At 37.6% G+C, this 24,778-nt stretch overlaps 1 long non-coding RNA gene across 1 annotated transcript; it reads right to left on the bottom strand.

The window, feature by feature from the left end:
- Nucleotides 1-218: 218 nt before the first annotated feature.
- On the bottom strand, nt 219-4,051 carry LOC122299054. The gene is made up of 2 exons (XR_006239565.1): nt 3,757-4,051; nt 219-483 (listed from the first exon to the last, which is right to left on the bottom strand). It is a non-coding gene; the product is annotated as an uncharacterized LOC122299054 (long non-coding RNA).
- Between the last annotated feature and the right edge of the window lie 20,727 nt (nt 4,052-24,778).

The following is a 24,778-nucleotide window of genomic DNA, read 5'->3' on the forward strand; positions in this document are numbered from 1 at the left end:
GGAAACGTGGGGTGGACTAGTGTGGCTCTCAATTCCTTATGAAGGTCTAGAAGAGGACCCATGATGTTAAGGATGCTGGCCAAAGGTTAATACCTAAGAGGAAATTAAAATAGGCGTATAATTTTCTAGAAAAAAGTACACATGTAAGATGTTTAACTTAAAAATTGCAGCAAAATTTTTAAACAGAATGCATTGCAGTAACAACGGTACTAGTTAAATACCATAATACTAAATTTTACCATAAAGTGACTTATTACCCTTCATTATAACCCAAAGCATTACATCATCTAAAAGTACATAAGGTTAGTCACCATAAGGTGGTAGACTGATTACAAATAGTCGCCAGACTTAATACTCTATATCCTAACATAAGGCATAAGATTGCTATGGAGGGTATTGGTATTAAGGCGGGTACTAGTTTCCATAATTAGGACTTGGCCGAGATTGACTCTTCTTCCTTGGACATCATGTCGAGATCTGAATCTGCATCAAAGTCTATGGTCTTGAAAATGAAATCATTGATAGGTTAAGCGGCTATGACAATATTACTAATGAGATATAACGCTACCAAAGATACCATGAACACATTTTATAAAAATATTGGACAAACACATATATGTGCAGTGAGAAATCACCCTCATACTTACAATAACGTGCATTCTCAAACATGACGAGGAATCACTCTCTTGGGACGTTGCCATTTCTTTATACAAAATACATAAAACACATTACTAATAATATGGTTATGAATAATTTATCTCCAATATACGTATAAAATTTTTCAAAACCAATATTCGACCTATTTCACTCCCAATAACATACCACATAGATTTTCTCCATATAGGCAAGTGTTCGCCACACAGGCTTCTCGCACATAAATACTTGTTGCACCATGGATGCTTCTACCTAGCCAACCAACTCGAGGACACCACCACATACTACGTTGAGGGATCCCAAATCCCAACTATCAAATGTAGCCAAATACAACACCATTCCACCCCAATCCCTACGAGGCATTTTCCTTCTCATGGAAGCACGTGGCAACGTTTCGCAGAATGGTTTGTGGAACTCTCTGTCCCGTCCCATGAGTATAGATTCACAATCCTAACTCCTCATATAGAGATAGACATTTTTACACAGAGATAATGGGTTTTCACACATGGATTTAGGGTCATGTATTGAAAATAGTTGAAAACATTTCAAGATTCAAAATATTGGAAATCAGTGCATAAATATAGGTATAAATATAATGATTGAAATATTTATTCATGCTTATAGAATGGGGAAGAAGTTACAAAGATAATGAAATGCCTCTTACCCAATGTCTTAAAACATATCTTTCTAGGTAGGAAGTGTTTTCGTTGCCTCTCTACCCATTGCTTCCTGAAGCAGTCTACTTCACGAGTTTTTTGGTGAATAAAGTCTCAAAAGTGAGACCTCGTCCTACGTCTAGGTCCTTTAAATAGGGTGGGATTGTCAGATGTCCTTTCTGGCTAATCTCTGACTCCAAATCTACAGTAAAAATTTTCTTTAATCATTCTCTGTTACACTGCAAGATGATAGTATAGATTGCCAAGCATGATCCGTACACTTGGTCCTTTGACTTTCCTTGCGCATGGCTTGAGTCATACTGCTACGTCAAACGATGTGGCTCGTCAAGCTTTCACTTTTCATTGCAAAGCCACTTGTCAAATGATGGTACTGTCACATGATTTTCAAACCCTTCCATGTTATCTTGGAAAGTTTCCATGTTTGGGTTGGTTAGTACTTGAAAGTTGAGCAGGCAACTCTTGTCTCGTCCGAATTTACCAGTCTCTTCAACTCCTCGTTCTCATCTTCATAGTAGTTGAATTTTCTAGCTTGTCTACCATGGTCGAGACACTCCTCCATCCCGCTCTGGGACATGTCAACCGCTCCTTCTACAAGGTGATTACTCACCCAGATGTTGGACTGGCTATACGTTGCGTCTCCTGCTTTCACTTTTCTTAAACCACTTGAGTATTTCTCATCTCTTGCCTTCCACTGAACTCCAAGAATGGTCTATCCTCTTTCACATTAGGTGGTTCCTTACAACTAGAATCATTGTTCATAAAACATAATTGTATTTTGAAATTATAATTTTATGTGATAAGTTGGATGTACCGGTAGAATGATGGACTACCAAAATTGATTTTGGATGTACAAAAAAGTGCAATCTGAAATGTATGTACTAATCATTAAATTTTGAGCCTATAGTTCTAGTTATGAAGAGTAGGTGTACTTAGCACCCAAATTCTCTGGGTTGAAGTTTGATGATTAATTGAACTTTCACTATTTATAACTCTTTTAAGCATGATTTTTGGTCTGTGAATAGCATTATGCAATATGAACATTACAAATAAGAAGAAAATCTCACATTACAAATTCATTTCAATGTCACCAAATTTATTTGTTACAAAATGGAATACATTATCACAACATGACTGTTCACCAAGTTAATAATGGCACATCACATGACAACATTCCATGGTAGCCTTAATTGACATCTATTTGGATTCAAACCAAAGTGATGACAACAAGCATAGAGCCCTATATCTAGTAATCCTCTTATATTGTTCCTGCACAATAAGATGGCATTGGAAGTAGTTTTGGTTGAAGGATTTTCAAGTCATAGTGTTTCTCGTTATTGGCCTTGTCAATGGAAATTCAGCACCTTATCAAGTCAAATAAATCATTCGAAGAATACAAATTTAAGATCTTACTTTATTAGAAATTAAGGTTAATATTATTTGATATTATGCAAATGGCATAAGGAAAAAAATCATTTTGTCTTAGAAAAATAGATACATTCCAATATCCAGCTTTTAAATTTCCTAACCCACAAAAAAAAAAAAAAAAAAAAAAAGAAGAAGAAGAAGAAGAAGAAGATCCGAGAAACTTCATGACAGTAGGCAATCACAAACTCCAATCAAGCTACTTGTTTCATAATTAATGAAGTAGCTCCTCCCTTTTAAAGATATATGGCCAAAATGCTAACCAATAACTATTTTAGTAATTGATCAATATTTTAGGCACAATTGATCCCTCCCCTATTATTTCTAACTTTGCAAGCATAAACTCTCATTTTCATACGAGACCACAAGCATCACGTACAAGACTATTTAAGCACGAGATGGTAGAATACTTTATATCCTTGTGCAAAACACGAGCTTTAGTAATCTAGAAGATGTTAACCCAATCGAAAAAGGCATTCTAGGAAGAACAAACATTTGCAGAGGAAACTTTCAAATATGAATATATAAAAATCTTTAGGTATTTCAAGTTTTCACAAGCACTGTTTCCATAAAAAAAGTTTATTCATTGAATTTATTTAATGATAGTTGCTTAGCATGAACTCTATGATTTAAGCTTCAAAGACGATTGTTAAATATGAATTATCCGAATATAATAGTAGATCAGTAGTGTCATGAGTAAAAAAATATAATACAACAGCTCTATTGAAAAAGATGTGATTGCCCAATTTCATACCATATTGAAAAAGATGCACAACTAACTTGAAAGTTAAATTCAAATTCAATAACTTTTCTCATAATATACCTCTAGAAATGAACCATATATGAAACTAAGAAGTTTCCTCTTGGAAGAGGCTTGGTTAAAGTACTAGTGCTCACAGATTTCTAGAAGAATGACAACCATCCTAATGCAGAAAAAATCTTTTGGAGAATCAAATTAAAGAAGGGATTAGGCTCAAGTGACTAGAGAGAAAGATGATTGTACCTTACTCAAGTGTGCATAAACTGACATCTTGTGTTGGTAGACACGACAGTCTTCTCGACAATGTCGTAAAAGAAGTAATGTGCAAAATTAGAAGGAAGTTATTTGAACGTGAATCATGATGGATTTTGGGATTTGGGGTTTGAAGGACTAGAGGGGCATCCCGGCTCAGGTTGGGTTGATGGGTGCAGTAGGATGAGAAATTTGGGGGATGATTGTGAATTGAGGGCTGAAATGAGTTTGTTTTGGGTTTGAGGAAGGAGGAGGAGGAAGATATGGCTCACGGAAGACAAGTGGGAAGGAGTTGGTGAACGTGGAAATGAATTTAAAAATAATGATATGGAATTTGACACATAAGCTAGTGGTATAAAAGTTGTAAAATTTGAAGGAAGGGTATCATTTCCAAGAGTTTTAGGAAATTTTCTAAATTTCATCCACAAATTTGACACGTGCTCCTAGACATATATAACTAACAAAAATAATTATGTAATTCTATTAAAAACTAGACAATGCTAGGAGATCGAGAAATGTGACCTTGCATTGTACCATAAGTGCAATTGCACTTTTCTTTTATTTTCTTTTCAAACATTTTTTAAATACCTTTAAGCATTTAAAAAGAATTCATAAAGTCACTAAAAATAACTTCCTTAGCCATTTAGTAAAAACAATACAATATTGATCATTTTGGACCACCTTTCTCAATCTTCCAAGCATTTTCCTTAAAAATAATCGCAATTCTTTATAATTATCCTAAATTTGAAATAGAGTTGTAAAATAAATTAAATAAATGTAAATTTATCATTTTTATGTTTATGAAAAATTATATTCTCCTCACATTCTTAAGGGACATAAGGTGATTTTTCTTAAAATTGGACTAAATGATTATTTCAATCATGCTCAATGGACACATGTTAGATTATCATCTAACCTAATTTAGAAGAAAAATCTGTTCATAAAATGATGAGAAATTATAATGGGTTATTTTATAGTCTTGAAATATAGACATGAAATACTTACATCTTATCATAGGATGTCATATTATTAAAGATTAGTATTTATATAAGTAATTTTAATGGTAGGACAATTTGTCATGTACTCTTAAAGTACATAATGATTTTTTCCATTTTATTTCATTCACATTCTCTAGAATATATACATTTTGGTAGGGTTGTGGAGCACCTCTAGAGCTCCGACTTCGCTTCGATTAGAGCCTAATTGTTCAGCATTCAGAGTCAAAGTTTGGAGCTCTATAGAATTTCAAAACTAAGAACAAAAATTCAAAAACTACTAAAAAATAGATTTTAAAAAAATGAAAATTAAGAAAATCATTAGAAAAAAGAAATGAACTCTTTTCTAAAAATAAAGTTACCCGATTGAAGAGTATTACTTCAAAAAATAAAAAAGATATATGAATAAGGAAACTAAAACAAAGAACTTTGTGAGAGGGCTCTCCCTCCTGTTTTGGCGGCAATATGTGATGTTATCTGTAACTCCAATAAAAATATATTACAAATTAAGCAGGTTTGGATTTGATATAAAGAAGTTTGGCTCAAAAAAAATATTCCCGATAAAATACAATTAATAAACAAGTTAACTCATTTAATCTAAACTTAACTCATATAACTCGTTTAAATTTTATTTGAATATTGCCTATACAATATGCTTATATTTGTTATAATTAGAATTGTAATATTGGAATTATTAACTGTTAATATCTAAAAAATATTGACATTTTTCATTGGTACATACTATTATTTTTTAGAGATATTAACTATAATATGGCTACTACACTACAAGAAATCGGGGATATTCCGGCGATTTAATAATCGCCGCAAAATATTTCGTTGGCAAAAGTATGTTTTGCCGGTGAGTTAAAAATCCCCGCGAAATTCATGATCTAATAAAACCATTTACTAGCCGGGGCTTATAATAACTATTGCAACGATTATAAAATCGTTGCTATATTACAATATACTTTTCCCATCGCCTAAACTACGTCACTTTACCTCTATCTGTGGGCGCGAAGTCTTATTTTTCATCCTCGTCCCGCGTCCCCCCCTGCAACCACCAAAACCCACCCCCCGATTCCCTACGGCCTGCTCCTTCGTTCTCCACAGCCTCTATGCGTTCTGTCCTTCTTTAAAAGACCACCGACGCCATATGCTTACCTATTTCAGCCGAAGGAAATCTCCAGCGATTTAGCCACACCACCCCCACGCCATTTTCTTCCCACGGAGGTTGAACCAGAGTCCATACGGCTGAAAGCTTCAGGTTCCATTCTTAGTCTCTCTCTCTCTCTCTCTCTCTCTCTCTCTCTCTCTCTCTCTCTCTCTCTCTCTCTCTCTCTCTCTCTCTCTCTCTCTCTCTCACACACACTATCTCTCTCTCTCTCTCACTCGTGAAAACCCTCTGATTTTGTAATCCTAGGGCATTTAGTTGTTTCCCCTTCTCTATCTCCACCGAAGATTGAATGGGAAAGTTGGTGCTGCACGGCTTGTGAAGTTGTTGGAGTTCTGAGTTGCCGACCACTGGTAAGCACCTTCTCCTTCTCTGCTTCTCACCACACACCCACGTTCACTTCAAGTTATAATTTTTTAGCCCCATCCTTTTCGTTCGGTATTAGACAACTGATTTTTTGCTTCCTAATTGAACTATAGTTTTAAAATTTGGACTTGAATGTAAAATGGAAACAATATTCCATTCTGAAACCCCCAATTGCAGTTCAATAATGATGCAAATGGTAGCCGACCTGCCAAGATAGATATAACTGGCTTTAGTGATTTTAAATTAAATGCTACTGGGCTGTTCTCTGGTATTTAGTTTATCTGATTTTATCATTATGGAAAATTACTAAATTGAACTGTTTCTTAGTTTTTGGCCTATGCAGCGAGTTGCTTAGGGTTTTTATTTGAAATCTGTGCTTCTCCAGTTTCTTACTTTTCGGTCCCTGACATTTCTGAGTTCTCATATGTTCCTTTGTATGGTTTATACTTTATTTGTTGCATGGATGATTTGTGTTTTATTGGTTTGTTTCTGTTATAGTACCCCGTGGGGCTGGTTTGATGTTGTTGGTTTGTGGTGATCATTTTCCCTAGCCTTCAGACAGTTTTTAATTTGTATTGTGTTAAGTATTCTTTTTTTCACTTAAATAGGTATGTGATTTTAATTTTTCAAGAGATAACCCTGATTTGGGCCTTTTTTTTGGGTATAGGGAGACCACTTCCAATGTTCTTTTTACCATTATTGTAGTCCAATCTTTTCATGAACTTCAATCATTTTCTGAAGCCTTCAAACATTCTTATACAAACCAGATTATACAAACCAGGTAATTCAAGCATTCATACTATGCCAGCTTCGTGGCAACAAGAAAAGTATGTGGAGAGCAAAGCTTGATCTAGACTTTACATACTTCGATGCAATGATCAGAAACTGAGAGATCATTGGAATAACAAGTCAACCTCTACATCTAGTACAAAGAAGCCAATAAAAGATGAGAGAGAGAGAGAGAGAGAGAGAGAGAGAGAGAGAGAACACTAAAAATTTCAATAAATACACAGATACTCAAGGTATTCATGTGAGCCAGTAATAATACAAACAATCAAAGCCACATATTTTTACCTTTTTATTTATCAAAAAAAAAAAAATTACCTTCTTACAACAACTTTAGACTGATGATACACTAAAACTTATATACAAGGTATAGCCTTTATATAAGCATTAAAACAGGATCTGTCAAATGTTAACGTTTTTATTTTCTTGGGTTTTTTTGTTGGGGGGGGGGGGGGGGGGGGGCTGCTTATCTGGTGCCAAATTCATGGTTAAGCTTTAAAGTTCTGGTGATAATAGGAAGGCATTACGTCTGTTTATTTAATTGTTCACCCCTCGTCGGTTCTTTTCATGGCCTAAACCTATTCATTGATCTTCTTAATCCTAAACAACCTCCCTTTTAGGATAGTAAACAGCCTGGTGAGTGTCTTCGTATCCATTGTCCCCTTCCATGAAAAGTTTTATCACTTCACCTCATAACCCTTTTCAAGCAAAAGTACACAATATATATCTCCATGCTAAATTAAGTGAACTGAAACTCCCAGACATGAAAGAGCCCTGCAGTCCAGCTCTATTGAGTAATCCTGTAGACCAGGAGTTGAGAACTTGAGATGTAGATCTCAAGGAAGTAGATTAGAAGTGATAAGAGGCACACCTAAATATATACTTGACTGGGAAGCTTCCATTTCAAACTGCATAATGATCAATTCTGGTTTTCCTTCTATTTCCTCAAGTGAGAAGACAATATTGGTCCGTGAGTAATAGACTCACACCAACAGTTCATGGTCAGGAAGTAAAATTACAACTTGTGGGGAGAAAGCTTCAATAAGAGAGTTCATTCATTATTTGTCAGTCCCAAAGTCATTGCATCTAGATCGTAATTATGACATAGGATTTAGCTAACCTAAATGACAGAATATATACAGTTCTAACCAATCAACTCCAATGAATTCTTACTGAAAGGTAGCAAGTCTTCTTCATAAACTTCAATACCCTTCAGATAAGATTGTTGGAAACTGACAAACAGAGCATTCATTGTGGTTGGCAATGAGGAAATTGATAAAAACTCAATGATCAATAACTTCAAAATCATTCTAATATCACGAGCATAAGATTAGAGGAACCAGTACATTTGTAGTTAGGGGACTCCATGGGACCCTTTCTCAGCCAAAATGATGACCTTAGAATGGATTTTTCATCTCAAATTAATTTGATTGTTTTCCCTGGGATGTATGCTCAACAAAGCATTAGAAACTACTTGTTGAGCTAATGTTTGCTTTTCCTATTACAATTCTCACATTTTCAAAATCAAATCTCTACTGTGTGGTCATTTGGTCCTCACTACATATATTTCATACAAATCAGGGTTATCTCTTCCCTCAACACTTTAAACTTTTGGGCGAGTTATCTTTTAAGGGATATCAGCATTTGTAATGTTTTTCTTTAGTTCTGTTTCTGCTTTAGATTGTACTTAGGTTTATTCTCTTGTATACTACCCGTGTACTTGGGCTATGCCTATTTACTATGAATAAAATCCATAATATCTATCAAAAAACATAAAAAACCTATGTGTTAGTTAGCTGGAAAATGTTCAACAGAGTTTTTTCCAGCTAGACATTTTTGGATGCCATATGAGTTTTGGAACAACGGATGACAAATTACCCTTTTGATTGCTCTATGTTCATGATCACTAATATGATGTAGAAGAGTCTTTGAATCATTTATAAGAACTTAGATCAGCAAAAGAGTACTCACTTTTGCATCATGCATTTAGAAGCCACAGTTTAGTTTTTATCAAATAGGCGAATATGGCATAGCATTTTTTGTGTTTTTTTGTTAAGAGTAGGTTACACATTTATTACTTGCAGATATCGCTTGCTTTAAGTACTCTATGGCAGTTTGTAATACTGTAAATAGTTACAGTATCAACATTTCACGAGTTTTGAGTAAAAAACTACCGGGCTAAAGTAAATCTCTTTGCTAAAATTTAGTGCACATGTATTAAATATGTATTAAATAAAGTATAAAAAAAAGTTAATTTTTATTCTCTTATATACTTATTATAAACTAAAGTAAAAGTGCAAAACTGACAACTCCATTTTTGGATCAAGATGTATGGGGGTTCTTCCTTTAACTTGTTTAATTGAACATGCATATGATTATTTGACTTATGAATCCCAAACATTTTATACCCACACCAAAAGAATAGATCATACATCAAAGCTATTTATGTCGAGCAACTTTATGAATAAGTTTAGAGAAAAACTGTGTGATGCATATCGCTAACATCAATTCACCTGTAATAAAGGAACTTCCTCGATTGGCAGTTCCGCTCCAAGGTCTCCACGAGCAACCATTGCCTGCAAACTAGTCAAGAAAACTAGTTCTGTTGCCATAGGAAGGATGATATGTCTTTGAAGGTCACAAAAAGATTCTTTCAGATCCTTAATATGTTTCCTCTTATTGTCTTAAAAAAAAAAAAAGATTTGTCAAAAAGATTGCTAATTTACAAACAGTGAGTACAAGCATGTTATTTTTATGGTTTCCTTTTTTTTTTTCTGGGGGGGGGGGGGGGGTGTGGTGACCATAAATTCTGTCCTGATTTCTTTTGTACTTATATAATCATCTGTTTTTAATTCTTTGAGAATATTAAGCAGGCAATGAACTTAATGTAAAACTTCCCACAGCAGTTTTTTCTGAGATTAGGGATCACCTGTCATAACACTTCTTAACTTTTAACAACTGCGAAACACCTGCAGTATAATATGTTTTACTACTAATATTGTTTTAATAATTGGTTGCTTAGGCCCTGTCTCTTTCTTGGAAATAATTGTGTGTTTCAATTTGCATTTGGTTTGAATTTGCAGCAGATTGCCATTGTGCAGCAATAGCCTGTCTAACATCACGCACATCCTGCCGCGACTGTTGTTGCTAAATAGGTAACTATGATTTTGTATTTTTGGCCTACTTTCTGTCTTGATTTGCTGTGAGTGGTAGAAAAGTACAAGAACTTAGATCGCTGAATTCCTAGATGCATAAACCAGTGGACTTGGTATGGACTTTTTGGTTTTAAAGACTACCATGTATAAAGCGAATAATCCAAAATTTCAATACTATTTTTGTATTGTTTGTCTTCCATGTTTAAAACAATATTTTGACTCTTACATATAGAGCTAAAACATTAACGACCAATTCTATGTTTACACTTATATATATGGCCTGTTTAAAACAGCTTGTTTTTTTCCTATGAATTCTTTGTACAATGTGGGATCTGATTATTTATATGTTGATTATAATATCACATATTAGTTATATATATGTTATAACTAGTGTGTGTTTTATATAGAATTATTCAAATTTACTTTTAAAAATTAAAAGAATAGAACATCATATCCTAGTATTTTAGATTGTTTAAAGTTAATTTATCTTTTTACTCGTTTTGGGATCTCAGATAACAAAATTGAGTCTTTTGTTATAAAAATTTAATTGAATGGAAATATAGATTTTATTTTATTTATTTTTATTAATAAACAAAAGACTCAATATACTTTTGTTTATCTATATGAAATAGATTAGTTAAACTGAATTAGAAAAATAAATAAATTGATGATTTAAGGATCGATGGCCACTGACCCTATACGAGAAACCCAACAAATCTAGATTTTAAGGAAGGTCACCCTTAAGCAAGAGTCATGTCCCTTTTTGTACAGGTCTCTGGATCTCTCTCTGCCAATACTTCAAATCTTTGGGTTTTGCCTCTACCATTAGGCTCTAGCCTTCCTTTAGTGCTGATAAGAGAGGCAGGCCAAGGGCCACATGAGCAGTTTGACATTTGTATTTAAGGAAGAGTTATTGACCAGCTAACTCAAGAAGAAATTAAAGGGTTGACCAGATTGGGGTTTTTTTTGTCTTTTTTGTTAAAACGTCAACTATAATTTGAGCATATAATTATAAAAATGTTATAATTCTAAATAAATAAATTTACAAATTGCTATAAATTTGTGGTCTTAAAAATAATTTGTGACATTTAACATATATTAATATGATTATAAATTTATTTTTATAATCATTTTGGTTCTAATAATAATCCACTTTAAATTAATTTTAGATGAAATTAATTAAAGGGTTGTCAACTTGATCATTCATTAATTAATTTCCATTAAAAACAGAAGGAAAGTTGCAGCATTAGTAGCAGTAATTACTTAAGACCTTGAGTGAACTGATGTGAATAGATATAGGGATTTGGGGAGAGATAAATGTTCCCATGATCGATGGTTGTATTGGAGCGCCTGAGGCAGGCAGCTGGCCCTGCTGGCTGCTGTACGCACTTAAAATCGTGTCTACACAGACAATGACTGCCCCTTTGCTTTGCTTGCTTACTTGCTTGCTTTATTTGATGTGATCAGAGTCCAAAGTCTGGGCACAAAGCATTAAAAATAGTGCTTAAGTAAAAACCAGTAAGTAAAAAGAACATTTATCGCTGGAGAAGAGGAGGAGAGGTCCCCTTCTATAATGCAGCAGTGTATAGATATAGATATATAGGCCGTTCTCCCTAAGTACTTAAAGCTTAAGCTTTTTGTCCTTGTCTATGCAAGCTAAGGATCATCAGCTAGACAGCTACATCCATCTTTTATAGCTGAAAGCTATTGTGTTTGTGGGTGATGTTCTCTAGGAAGCTGGAAGAAGGCCCATCCTCATGAGTCATGCAACAACGAACCAATGAATACTAGAAATCATGGATTGATATACCAGTTATCCCCCGAAAATGCTTAGACTTCAAGTTAAACATTTATACTCCATTCATGAGGTCCACGCTATGTTTGTTTAGGGATCCAATTGGTAACTAAATTTAATCACTCAATCAAGATTGTGATACCATGTGATCAGAGGCTTCTCTTATTACTTGATGTCTAATGTACAACTCAAATTTCCTCACTCATTCCACTAACTCAACTGTGGACTCTATGATACTTGTAACATACACACCTTTCTCATATGAGCAAGGCTTTCAACAGATACCTTGAACTAGACATATGAAGGATGAATTCTACATTTCTTCATTCACAAATTTCATGTACTATACCCGTCATGCAATTGCATGATGTTCCCAAAGGTCATATATTTTGCCTTCATTTTTCCATGTTTGTCAAACGTGAGTTCATCAACTACCTGGTAATCATGGGCTCTGTTTGTCTAACTCTATTCCTCACCCACTTTTTTTAGATGGACAAAAGTTGGATGAATGAGCCCGATAGACTATTATCACCTGCATACGCCGAAGGGGTTAAAAATTTCCTGACACAAGCCCAAATTCATGCAAGTGGACAGGATCGCATTCGGTGTCCTTGCCGTACATGCCTTAACAATCTGTGGCTTCCTATAATTGAGGTGGAAACCCATTTGTTCATGAAAGGGATCAATCCAAATTACACACAATGGATATTTCATGGGGAGGAGGATACAACACAATACGTCAGTGACGACGATATCCCAAATGAGGATATACCCGAAGATGATTACATTGATGACATGCAGCAGATGTTGGATGACATGCGTGCAGGCACCTTTGTTGATGTGCCACAAGAGAACACTGGATCATCAAATAGGCCACCAATTCCTGAAGATTCACCAGCAACGTCTTTTGACAAGCTACTGGAGGATGCCCGACGTCCTCTTTTCGACGGGTGTACAACATTTACAAAGTTGTCTTTCATTGTGAAGTTATTACACATCAAATCAATCGGTAGATGGTCAATTAGATCATTTGACATGCTCCTTGATCTGTTGCGGTCTTCCTTTCCTGATGCGCTCTTACCACAATCATATGAGGAGTCAAAGTCTTTGGAGCGCGGGTTGGGTTTCAATTACCATAAAATCCATGCGTGCCCCAACGACTGCATCTTATTCTGGAAGGAATATGCCACGCTTAATGAATGCCCTGTATGTAAGGCTTCAAGGTGGATGCCAAATACACACGGATCACGCGTCATACCTCAAAAAGTGTTGCGCCATTTTCCGTTGAAACCGAGATTGCAGCGTCTTTTTATGTCTGCGAAGATAGCAGGTGATATGAGATGGCATAAAGAGCATCGGGCAATAGAAGATAGTAGTATGAGACATCCGGCTGACTCTGAGTTTTGGAAGAAATTTGATGAACATCATAGTTGGTTCGCTGCGGATCCTCGTAATGTTAGGCTCGGACTAGCAAGTGACGGCTTCACTCCCTTCAACAACTTGGCTAAACCTCATAGCATTTGGCCTGTGATCCTTGTCCCGTATAACTTGCCGCCATGGTCATGCATGAAAGACCAATTCTTTATAACATCTCTGATTATTCCAGGGCCAAGGTCACCAGGGAATGAAATCGATGTTTACTTGCAACCGTTGTTGGATGAGTTGCTTGAACTCTGGGAATATGGGGTACCCACATATGATGCCTCAAGTAAGGAGACGTTTACGCTGCATGCTGCATTGTTGTGGACAATCAATGACTTTCCTGCCTACGGGAATCTCTCTAGCTGGTCAACAAAGGGAAAATTAGCTTGTCCGTCTTGTAATGCTGACACGGACTCCAATTGGTTGAAATATGGCCGAAAACATTGTTATATGGGACACCGACGTTTCTTACAGCCAGATCACATGTGGAGAAGGAGGAAAGGGTTGTTCAACGGTAAAGAAGATCATCGCATGCCACCAAGGGATTTGGGAGGATACGATATTCTAACTCAATTGCAGATGATTGGGGATGTGACGTTTGGCAAATCTCTTAGTAAGAGAAAACGTACTGCCGAAGAGCTGAATTGGACAAAGTGCAGCATATTCTACACGTTACCTTACTGGTCAACACTTCGACTTTGGCATAATTTAGATGTTATGCATATTGAGAAGAATATTGCCGAGAACATCCTATTCACTTTAATGAACAGTTCAGGAAAAACTAAGGATAATATCAATTCAAGGCGTGACCTGGAGTTATTGGGCTATAGAAAAGAATTACATTTGAGGCGTGAAGGTGATCATGTAACAATGCCGCATGCACTGTACACATTACATGGAGATCAAAGGAAGAAGTTATGTGAGTGGCTACGCGATATCAAATTTCCAGACGGGTTCTCTTCCAATATCTCGAACTGTGTTTCTACACGTGATAGCAAAATCACTGGGTTGAAAAGCCACGACTGTCATATTTTCCTTCAAAGACTACTCCCAATTGCTGCAGGGGGGTTTTTAAGAAGTGACATTGCCTTGACTTTGACTGAACTTAGCACTTTCTTCAAAGAGTTGTGCGCTCGCACACTGGATGTGAATCGCCTATCCCAGCTCCAAACTGATATAGTCACCATTTTATGCAAACTGGAGATGATATTCCCTCCCTCCTTTTTCGATGTCATGGTCCATCTAGCTGTCCATTTGCCCCATGAGGCTATACTTGGAGGTCCAGTACAATATAGGTGGATGTACCCATTTGAGAGATATCTAGGCAAATTCAAGCGGTATGTTAAGAATAAGGCCCGACCAGAAGGTTCAATAGCCGAGGCCTACATTCACACTGAATGCCTGACATTTTGCTCCATATACCTCCAAGATGTTGAGACGAAGTTCAATCGAGCGGACCGCAACATTGATGCTGATGAAGAGGAAACTATAGATGGATTCCGAGTTTTTAACCAGAAAGTTCGTCCTTTGGGTATAGCTTCCAATGTGCAATTAGAAGATAAACTCTTTAAGGCAGCCATATGGTATGTGCTCAACAATTGTCCGGAGATTGGACCCTATATACAGTAAGCATCAATCTCTTTTAGATCAAAATCTACTTCCATCTCAAACTTAACAAGTTTTTATATATGCATGCCCATAACGCTTGTTGAACTGTGTTGCGATTATGTGCTCCAAATTTAGGGAACACTACGAGAAATGTAAGGTGCAACACCCAAACAGCATCGTGAGCACGCATCAAACCGAGTTTGCAACTTGGTTCAAGCACTGTGTAAGTTCTCCTCCATACTTATCTATGTTGACATCATAAATTTATTTGACATGTTTTGGAATTATGAAAATAATAAAAACTTGTAAATCTTCAACAATATTGCTATAGATCCAGGAACATCGTACCAAGAACCCACTTGATGTCTCAGCTGATCTCTATGCGTTGGCTTGCAGGCCTGACCGTTGGGTTGCATCATATGATGCATGCATAATAAATGGAAAGCGGTTTCATACGAAGGGTCGTGAACTTCGCCGGCGTACACAAAATTCTGGGGTTTTGGTAACTGGGGACGAGGCCACAAATAATGCAGACTTTTACGGTTGTCTTAAAAATATCATAGAGTTACGCTACATGGAGTGGCGTCGGGTGTACCTATTTGATTGTGATTGGTTTGACGTTGGTGATCGAAAACGAGGGGTACGGGTGGATGACCATATGATTAGTGTCAACTTGAGCAGGACTTGGTATAAGGATGAACCGTTCGTGTTGGCAAGTCAGGCTGATCAATGTTTCTACATAAGAGATTTAAGGGTGAAAGGGAATTGGGGTGTTGTGCAGAACTATACAAATAGGAATGTATACAACATTTCGTCCATGTCGAGGAGTAACGCAGATATTAATGATGGCGAATCAAGTACCCATGAGGCCGATCAAGAAAATGAGTCATCATATTATTATGAACCAGTGCAGTGTGATAACTCTGATCCAGTGTCAACTCCACTGGATCGGCTTGATATACCACCTAGCCATATTGATGCACGGGAAGTCATGCATGTGGATGGTAAATGCATAGATTCATCAGACTTTATTAATGATGACATGATGAATTCTGGCTCTGAAGATGCGTGTAGTGAGGGGGAATATTCAGATGAGGAGGACCTATCCACAGACGATGATGTTGGGTCAGATTAATAAAGTATGCCAGGAACTTCTTTGCATTAAGGTTGGTACCACAGATTCTGTGACATTAAGTATTCAATACCTTTTGTGATTAGTCGTTTTTTTTTATCCACATTAAGTATACTTTTTTATTTCTTTGACTGAACTAATATGTAGAATATCACTTCGATGTTTTTATATTCTTATTTGCTCTAAAATTGTTTGACTTATGATGTGTATTTCTATGATTATGCTTATTCAGGTGAGGGGAAAACAATACTACGTCGCATTAAGGGAAAACCACTGCACAGAAAAGTTTTGGTCGGAATTGCTTTCTCCTACTAGACCAATTTATCATGCAATCCCATCTTCAAGCTGGCGGCATGAGGAGCGCTATTAATTATCAAGGTATATAATTTATACCTTTCTCTTCATGGCCTTTGTAATTATATGTGTATCATAACGCAAGGGTTAGTCTACTAACATACTTGATTACTTTCAGATCAATTATCTACACTAACGCAAGGGTTAGTGTAGATAATTGATCTTATTTCGAACCACTCTCGTATTACTTTCAGATTTTTTCACGGAATGGACCTAACGTTTGTTAAAATTATTTTGTAATAATACACACGCAGGTGACCGAGCCGGACCCAGTTCTAGAGGCGGAGGGAGGCTGCGAGGTATTCGGGCTAGGCGCCATGTACCGTACTCGGCTCGCCACAACCGACCAAGGGGAGCGAAAATTGCCTCATATCACAGCCCAGAGGAGTGTAATCAATCCTCGTCGGATGACTCCACACAGCCCCCAAGTCCCCCACCATCTACCAACCCAATTCCCACACCAGCGCCTACTCGGGAAGCCTCACCAGTGCGCGAACAATCACCTCCTAGAGAATACGCGAGATTGGAGGACGCCAGTATACCACAAACTGGTATATTGACTTTTTCGATATATATTGAATGCATTGACAAAATATGTGTTTGTTATAATTATGTTTCTTTGACATTACATATACTAATCTAGTGAGTTTTTCAATACAGTTGCGGACGCCCCCACAGAACCTGAAGTAACGCAGCAACAAAGAAAACGATTTCGCGGGCCCGCTAGATGCATCGAGTTTGAGAAGGTGAGAAAGTACGGGAAAATACTTTTAAAGATAAATGATGGTGAGACTGCCCCGTGTTGTGAGCATGCTTCTATGTTCACGACACGAGTATCCTGGATTGTTAAATAATATTGTGACATGAGTTATGCGCGCTGGACCGATGTCCCAGAAGCCATGAAAGAGGAGCTCATTGATTGTGTTCGGGTAAGTGATATCAATTCCATATCATATGATGAGTTTGAAGTGGTTTATATGTCTCATAATCGTAATATTAATACTAGTTTGCTCTGAATTGTAGTCTGACTTCGTGCTCGACTGGAAACGGGAAAACCACCGATTGACGGTGACAAAGGCACTTCGTAAGCGCTTCAACTCCTTCCATCACGATTTGCACAAGATTTACCAATCATTTGAAAGCCATGAAGAGGCGTTAGCTAGTGGGACAAGCTTGGTGGACCCTCTTGTATGGGTCAAGTTGTGTGGAAGGTGAGGCAGTGATGCATTTAAGGTATATATTAACCAACTCAAATTTCTGTAATAAATCCTTCCATTAGTATGTCTAAAGAGGCAAATATAGTGGCTGTTCAACATAGCTAACCAAAAAACGTGTGCATTGCAGAAAATTTCATCTCAAAACCGGGAGAACAGGAAGAAGCAGGCAATTAATCACACATCAGGACGTAAATCATTCGTCCAAATCCTTGAGCAAAAGGTATGAGAATGCCTCCCAACTGACCATGTTCATTTTAATAATCTTGATCGCATTCCAAACCCATATTTTCTATAAAAACGTTCCTCTACATGTGAATCCATTTTCCTTTGCATTTTTGTGATATAATTACCACAAAGTTGGGTAGTGGTTGATTAACACGATGTGCTATTTGTAATTCCATGCACATTGTTAAACAATAAACTTATGTTTCTACCTCGAAAAACTTCTTATACGTGTTGCTCATCTTCTGTAGCACGCTGAGAATGGAAATTTGGTTGACTTCTATAAAGAAACGCGCTAGTCGAAGAAGAAGAACAAGTTTGTGACAGATGCTACAGAAGAAACATACGTGAGTAGATTACATACAGTCCATCTCCCTACAATGTTTATTTTTGACAATAATAAATGAGTAATATGTTAGGAAGAACTTATGTTAATAATCGTTGTTCTGTGCATGTGCAGAAGGAGATGACAGGTAGGTTGGATGGCCTAGAACCAGAGCAACGTAATGATGAGGCAGCAGCGACTGTCTTCAGGGAGGTCCTTGGCCATCGACCTGGATATGCGTGAGGACTCGGGGAGATGGTCATTCCCGAGTCAAGTAGACAACGTGACCAACTTAAGATGCAATGCTACCTGTCTGAGATTGAAAGACACAAGAAAGACTCTGAACAACATAAGAAAGATGCTAAAGCGTATAAGAGTCAGCTGGATGAAATGAGGTTAGAGATGCGGGCTCTTAGGGCGCATCAGATGCAGACTGATAGATTGCTTCAGGAGTTCTTTAAGGATAATCCTTCATTCACTGAGTCGTATCGACAGACTCAGTGTAACGATTCCCCCGACCCATAAGGGGGGTGACATGCTCCTTGGTTTTTTGTACTGGATTGGGTGGTTTTTTGTTAGACAATATCACAACTGGGCAATACATATATATATATATAGATATATATATCTATATAAATATATCCATCTCAATATATATAGATATTACTATATCTATATAAATATAACCTGAAAGGAATTAACAGTTTGAGTTATGGAGGTATGATTTCTGTCCTCTGAATTTTTAACACCTAATTTTTGCTTAGTGCAGTTTGTGGGTTTCAACTTTTGAGGTTTGAAGTGGTGGTGTTTTATTGCTACATTTCGCAGGGGAAATTGGAACAAATTAGATCTGTTTTTTACGAAGCTGACACCTTGCATCATATGGTTCCAACAAAATGATGAAAAAAAGGGAGTAACACTTTTGTAAAAGCTTGAAAGTGTGAGGGAAGCTGTTGGAAATGCTGCATGGTAAGTGGGTTTGGTTGTATGTTTCTTCATGTAAATGGGGGAAAACGAAAAGTTACTTTTTATAAGTTCGTTGGGCTTGTTACCATAAAGTTTATGTGCATTTTGGAGTTGTTCATTGATCTCTACCTGTTTTGTAATGAGACCCAGTTCTATTCATGTAGAGGTTGAGATGAGAAGCAAGGAGGACGCGTACAATCTTCCATTTCAGACTTAATCAAAACTGAACAGAGTTTGGAGGAGAGAGTTCCAAATGAATCAGATAAGCTGGAATGGTAGTTCTGTATTTGCATTTTTAGCTCCCAGCTGATACTATTATGTTTCTAGATCTCATTTATTGTCTTCAAGTATATCATACAGTTATATATAAATGTAAGTTATATTACATATTATCTTAAATAACAGAACTAGTAGCTTCCATAGGGTTTTGGTCAAAAGGAGGATGTTTCATTTGCAACAACAAGGCATTGCAAGATGAAAGAGAATTGAAATTCAAAATTATGTACAAGAAGGGAAGTATGCATTTATATGTCTTGAGGTTGCCACTGGTTTTCCCATACTCTCTGTTAATGATATTCAACAGAGATCAACCATTTGTGCATTAGAGAGGTTTTAGGTTTTTTCCCCTCTATTATTTCACAAATATCTTGCTTCTTTCTCCATCTTAGGACTGAAGAAACCCAACAAGTGCTGTAGGTTTATTTAAAGTAAAATAAACCTATTCCACGACAGTTAGAGATTTACTAACACCATCGCTAAGATGGTACTCATTAAAGTCACTTGTCAACTTAATCTCGTCTCCTTCGGACATATCCACATATTAACAGAAACCAGACCTGAAAATTAGTTATGAGCACCCTATATTTTAGATACTAGACTAACTTGTTTATTTGGTTTGAATTACCATGCATTATGCACATGGGGAATAGAGTGAAGGTAATCATTATAACCAATTCTAATGTCGCTTTTATTGTTATTTATCATTGTATGTTTTACTACTAAAACATGTTTATGGATCTGAATGGCTTCATTCAAAATAGGGGCAAGAGGTTGCCTTGGAACAACTTTTTTAAATATGTGGCTGCAAAAAATGTGTGTTTATATTTAAGTACAGTTAATGCTTATCTAGAATATGAGAATGTGGCAGAGTATTTAAGGAAGCCCCGTGGAATCAGATTTATAATCATAGCAGGTTATACACTTTTCCTTAGGTTTCAAGCGTGTGCTGTAGGTTGTATCGTGCCAAGTGTTTAGTTCTTTCAGATAATGATCGTTGGATGAGTCTCATGTATCAACTATTTAGGCAATGAATACTTCCTTTGTTGGTGTTTTACAGTTTTAAAGTCTGGGCATTGGGACTGAATGATGAAGCTCTTCGACATGTCCCAAATAATGATGGTAAGCTTCATTAACACTGATTGCATACAAGAAGTGAATAAGTTCTGTTACAGTACCCTCACTGCAGTAGTATAACTTAAGTTTTGGTTGTGGTGCACCTGTCATAATGGAAGGGGACAAAAAGATGGTCATGCCAATATCTCAACTTAATTGCTGAGTGCTGATTTTGCTGCTGACTTAACATATTGGTATGTGAGTCATCTTGCGAATGGTTTTCCCCCCCAGCCAAAGTTAGTATAACTGCTGCATGCATATTGAAGCTTTATAATGTACACAATATGAGACTCCTCCATAAAATGGTTAATTTATTCTAAGAACCAATCTAAAATAGCTGGATTGTGATTTTCCAGATTGTCATTATTAATATAGAAGATATTGATGCACCAAATGCAACAACTGCAGAGGCACCGTAGCATTGTATAGAATTGTATATTCTGTTTTTTGTCTCAAGTTTCATAACTGTTTTTTATTCCTTTCTGATTCTAGAACATTGTATAGAATTGTATATAAATACCCATGTTATCACAATGAATAGATAATGAGAATTCATAGCATATCTCATTCTAATATGGTATCAGTAAGCCCACGACTCACAGTCCTCTGATCCATGGCTTCTTCTTCTTCCCTTCCTTCTCCAAACTTCTCACATCTAGTTACCACCAAGCTCACAAATGAAAACTATCCATTATGGAATGTACAGATCTCGGCCTATTTAAGAGGTCAGGACCTCTATCAATACGTTGATGGCTCACTACAACCACCCCCTCCACAGGTTGACTCTCAACCTAATCCGGCTTATGCCTCCTGGAGACGAAATGATCAACTGGTACTCAGTATACTTTTCTCATCCCTCTCAGACTCTGTTCTTGGACATGTTCTTTCTGCTCAAACATCTCGTGGTCTTTGGAAATCCCTCTCCTCTCTTTTTGCTTCTCACTCTCAAGCCAAACGGTTTCAAGTTAAATTCCAACTTGCTAATCTAACTCGAGGTGACCTCTCCATCACAGATTATTTTGGTAAAGTAAGAGCGCTTGCTGACATACTTGCTGCCTCTGGCACTCCTATTTCTGATTCTGATTTTGTTACATATCTACTCACTGGTCTTGGTGACACATATGATACATTAGTCACCTCTATTACAACACGGGTAGAACCCATTTCTTCTCATGAACTATTTCAGTTGCTTCTTGTCCATGAAAGCAGGCTTGCTCACAGTACACGGAGCTCTACCTCTTTGCAACCATCTGCCAATTTTGTGCACACTGGCAACCGAGGACATTTTCCATCTCGAGGTGGTCGCAATGGAAGAAATGGGAGAGGCAGATTTAATTACCCAAACAGAGGCGGTCGCAGCTTTTCCCCAGCTACTCAACCAAACTCCTTTCCATCACAAAATAGTTCCCGCCCCACCTGCCAAGTGTGTCAAAAAGCCGGCCATATAGCCTTACAATGCAAACACCGTTTTGATCATGGCTATCAATACAGTGCACCTTCTTCCTTCTCTACAAATTTCACCCAGCAGAGCTCCATCTCAGACCCTACCTGGTATCCCGATTCGGGTGCAACCCATCACATAACCCATTCCCTCAACAACCTCAATCTTGCCTCCGAACCTTACTGTGGTAATGAACAGATCCATGTAGGAGATGGTACAGGCCTTTACATTCAGAATACGGGTGACTCTTTCTTATCCTCTTCTCCCTCTTCCTCATTTCTTCTTAAAAACCTCCTTCATGTTCCTAAAATCACAAAAAATCTCATCTCTGTTTCTAAATTTTGCAAGGATAATTCATGCTTCTTCGAATTTCATGAATCTTTTTTCTCTGTGAAGGACACATCGACGGGGACGATCCTCCTCACCGGACCAATCCATAATGGCCTCTATGTCTTCCCTTCGGAGTCCAGCTCCTCCTCAAATCATCCTTCTCCATCTGTCAACATCGGTGAGAAATCTTCTGTCTCTCAATGGCATCGGAGACTCGGCCATCCTCATCACTCCACTCTATCAAGAATCCTGCGCACCAGCTGTTTGCAAGTTTCTCCCACGGTTTCCAAGTTCCAGTGCCCCGAATGTCCTTTAGCCAAAAACCATCAGCAGCCGTTTCCTTCCAATTCGGCCCATTCAAATAAACCACTAGCACTGGTCTGTGCTGATGTTTGGGGCCCAGCCCATTTTGTTTCTAGACAAGGCTACAAATATTATGTCTCTTTTGTTGATCAATACACTCGGTTTACTTGGTTTTATCCATTAAAGCTCAAATCTGATGTTCTTAAGGTCTTTTCTAATTTTCTACCTTTTGTTGAACGTCTCTTAAATACAAAACTCATAACACTTCAAACAGATGGTGGTGGTGAATTTCAATCTCTCACACCAATCTGTCACAAACTTGGAATTCATCACAGGTTTTCATGTCCACATACTCATCAACAAAATGGGCTTGTGGAACGAAAACACAAGCATATAGTTGAAACTGGGCTTGCCCTTTTAGCCCAAGCTTCTCTTCCTTTTTCTTATTGGGCCGATGCATTTGAGATAGCAGTCTATCTCATTAATCTCTTACCTTCACCAACAATTGCCAATCAAACACCCTTTTTCAAAGTATATAAACATGTTCCCAACTACAAGTTTCTAAAAGTGTTTGGGTGTGAGTGCTTTCCCAACTTACGTCCTTATAATCAACATAAATTAAATTTTCGTTCTACATCATGCCTTTTTCTCGGGTATAGCTCAGTTCATAAAGGATACAAATGCTTGGATTTAAAAAAAAATCGGCTATACTTCTCCCGTGATGTTATATTTCATGAAGATACTTTTCCCTACTCAATCACTCGGCCCACATCCTTCTCAACACGGCAACCCTCATATACCAACCTCCCCATTTTACAGCCCTCTCTGTTAGGCCCAGGCCCAAACCAAATACCTCCTTCATCTCACAGCCCACCGATGCCCAGTTCCCAAATGTTCCCATCGTCTTCTCAACCCCAAATCCCTAATTCCTCATCCCGAGCATCCTCTGCTATTCCACCTCTCCACTCACACATCCAAACTCGGCCAAACTCTACTTCCTCTTCTCAAATTCAAAATCCTCCTGCTTCTTCTCGAACAGCCCCTGCACTCACCCTTCTAATACCTCCTCGTTCACCCATCATCACAAGAGCTCAAACCCACTCCTCTCGACCCCGTATTCGAACGGACGGTACTGTACCGTATCCCTCTAGGCACTGTCTTGCTACCACAGTGGTTCCCGAGACACCAAATAGCTTCACCATTGCTTCCAAATACCCTGAATGGCAAGACGCCATGACCCAGGAATATCAAGCACTTTTACAGAACAAAACCTGGACCCTTGTTCCTCCTAACCCCTCCTTCAATGTTCTTGGTTGCAGATGGATTTATCGAACAAAACTTCAAGCCGATGGATCTCTGGAGCGAAGGAAAGCACGGCTTGTTGCTAAAGGGTATCACCAGCAGTCTGGACTCGATTTTCACGAGACATTCAGCCCTGTAGTCAAGGCACCAACTATTCGGTTGATTCTCTCAGTTGCCGTTGCTCGTGGTTGGCCCTTGCGTCAGATCGATATACAAAATGCGTTCCTACATGGAACCCTTACTGATCAGGTATACATGCATCAGCCTCAAGGATTTATTGATTCTCAATATCCTCAACATGTTTGTAAATTACAAAAAGCTATTTACGGCTTGAAACAAGCACCGAGGGCATGGTTTGCCCAACTCAGTTCCTGGCTACTTCATTATGGCTTTCGGGCATCTCAGGCTGATGCCTCACTCTTTGTGCTTAGTCAGGGTGATCTGCGTAGATATGTCCTTGTTTATGTTGATGACTTTATAATCACGTCCTCTAAAGACTCTGCCATTGATATGTTTATTTCGGACCTAAGCTTGGAATTCCCAGTTAAAGACTTAGGTGCTTTATCATACTTTCTTGGTGTAGAGATAACTCATTTGAGCACTGGTCTATTAATCTCTCAGCGTAAATACATTAAGGATCTCCTCACTAGGAGTAAAATGTTACATGCCAAACCAGTTACCTCACCCATGGCAGTAAATCTTAAGCTGTCCAAATTTGACTCACCTACCTT

This window comes from Carya illinoinensis, chromosome 16, assembly GCF_018687715.1.
Source record: "Carya illinoinensis cultivar Pawnee chromosome 16, C.illinoinensisPawnee_v1, whole genome shotgun sequence".
NCBI lineage: Eukaryota > Viridiplantae > Streptophyta > Magnoliopsida > Fagales > Juglandaceae > Carya > Carya illinoinensis.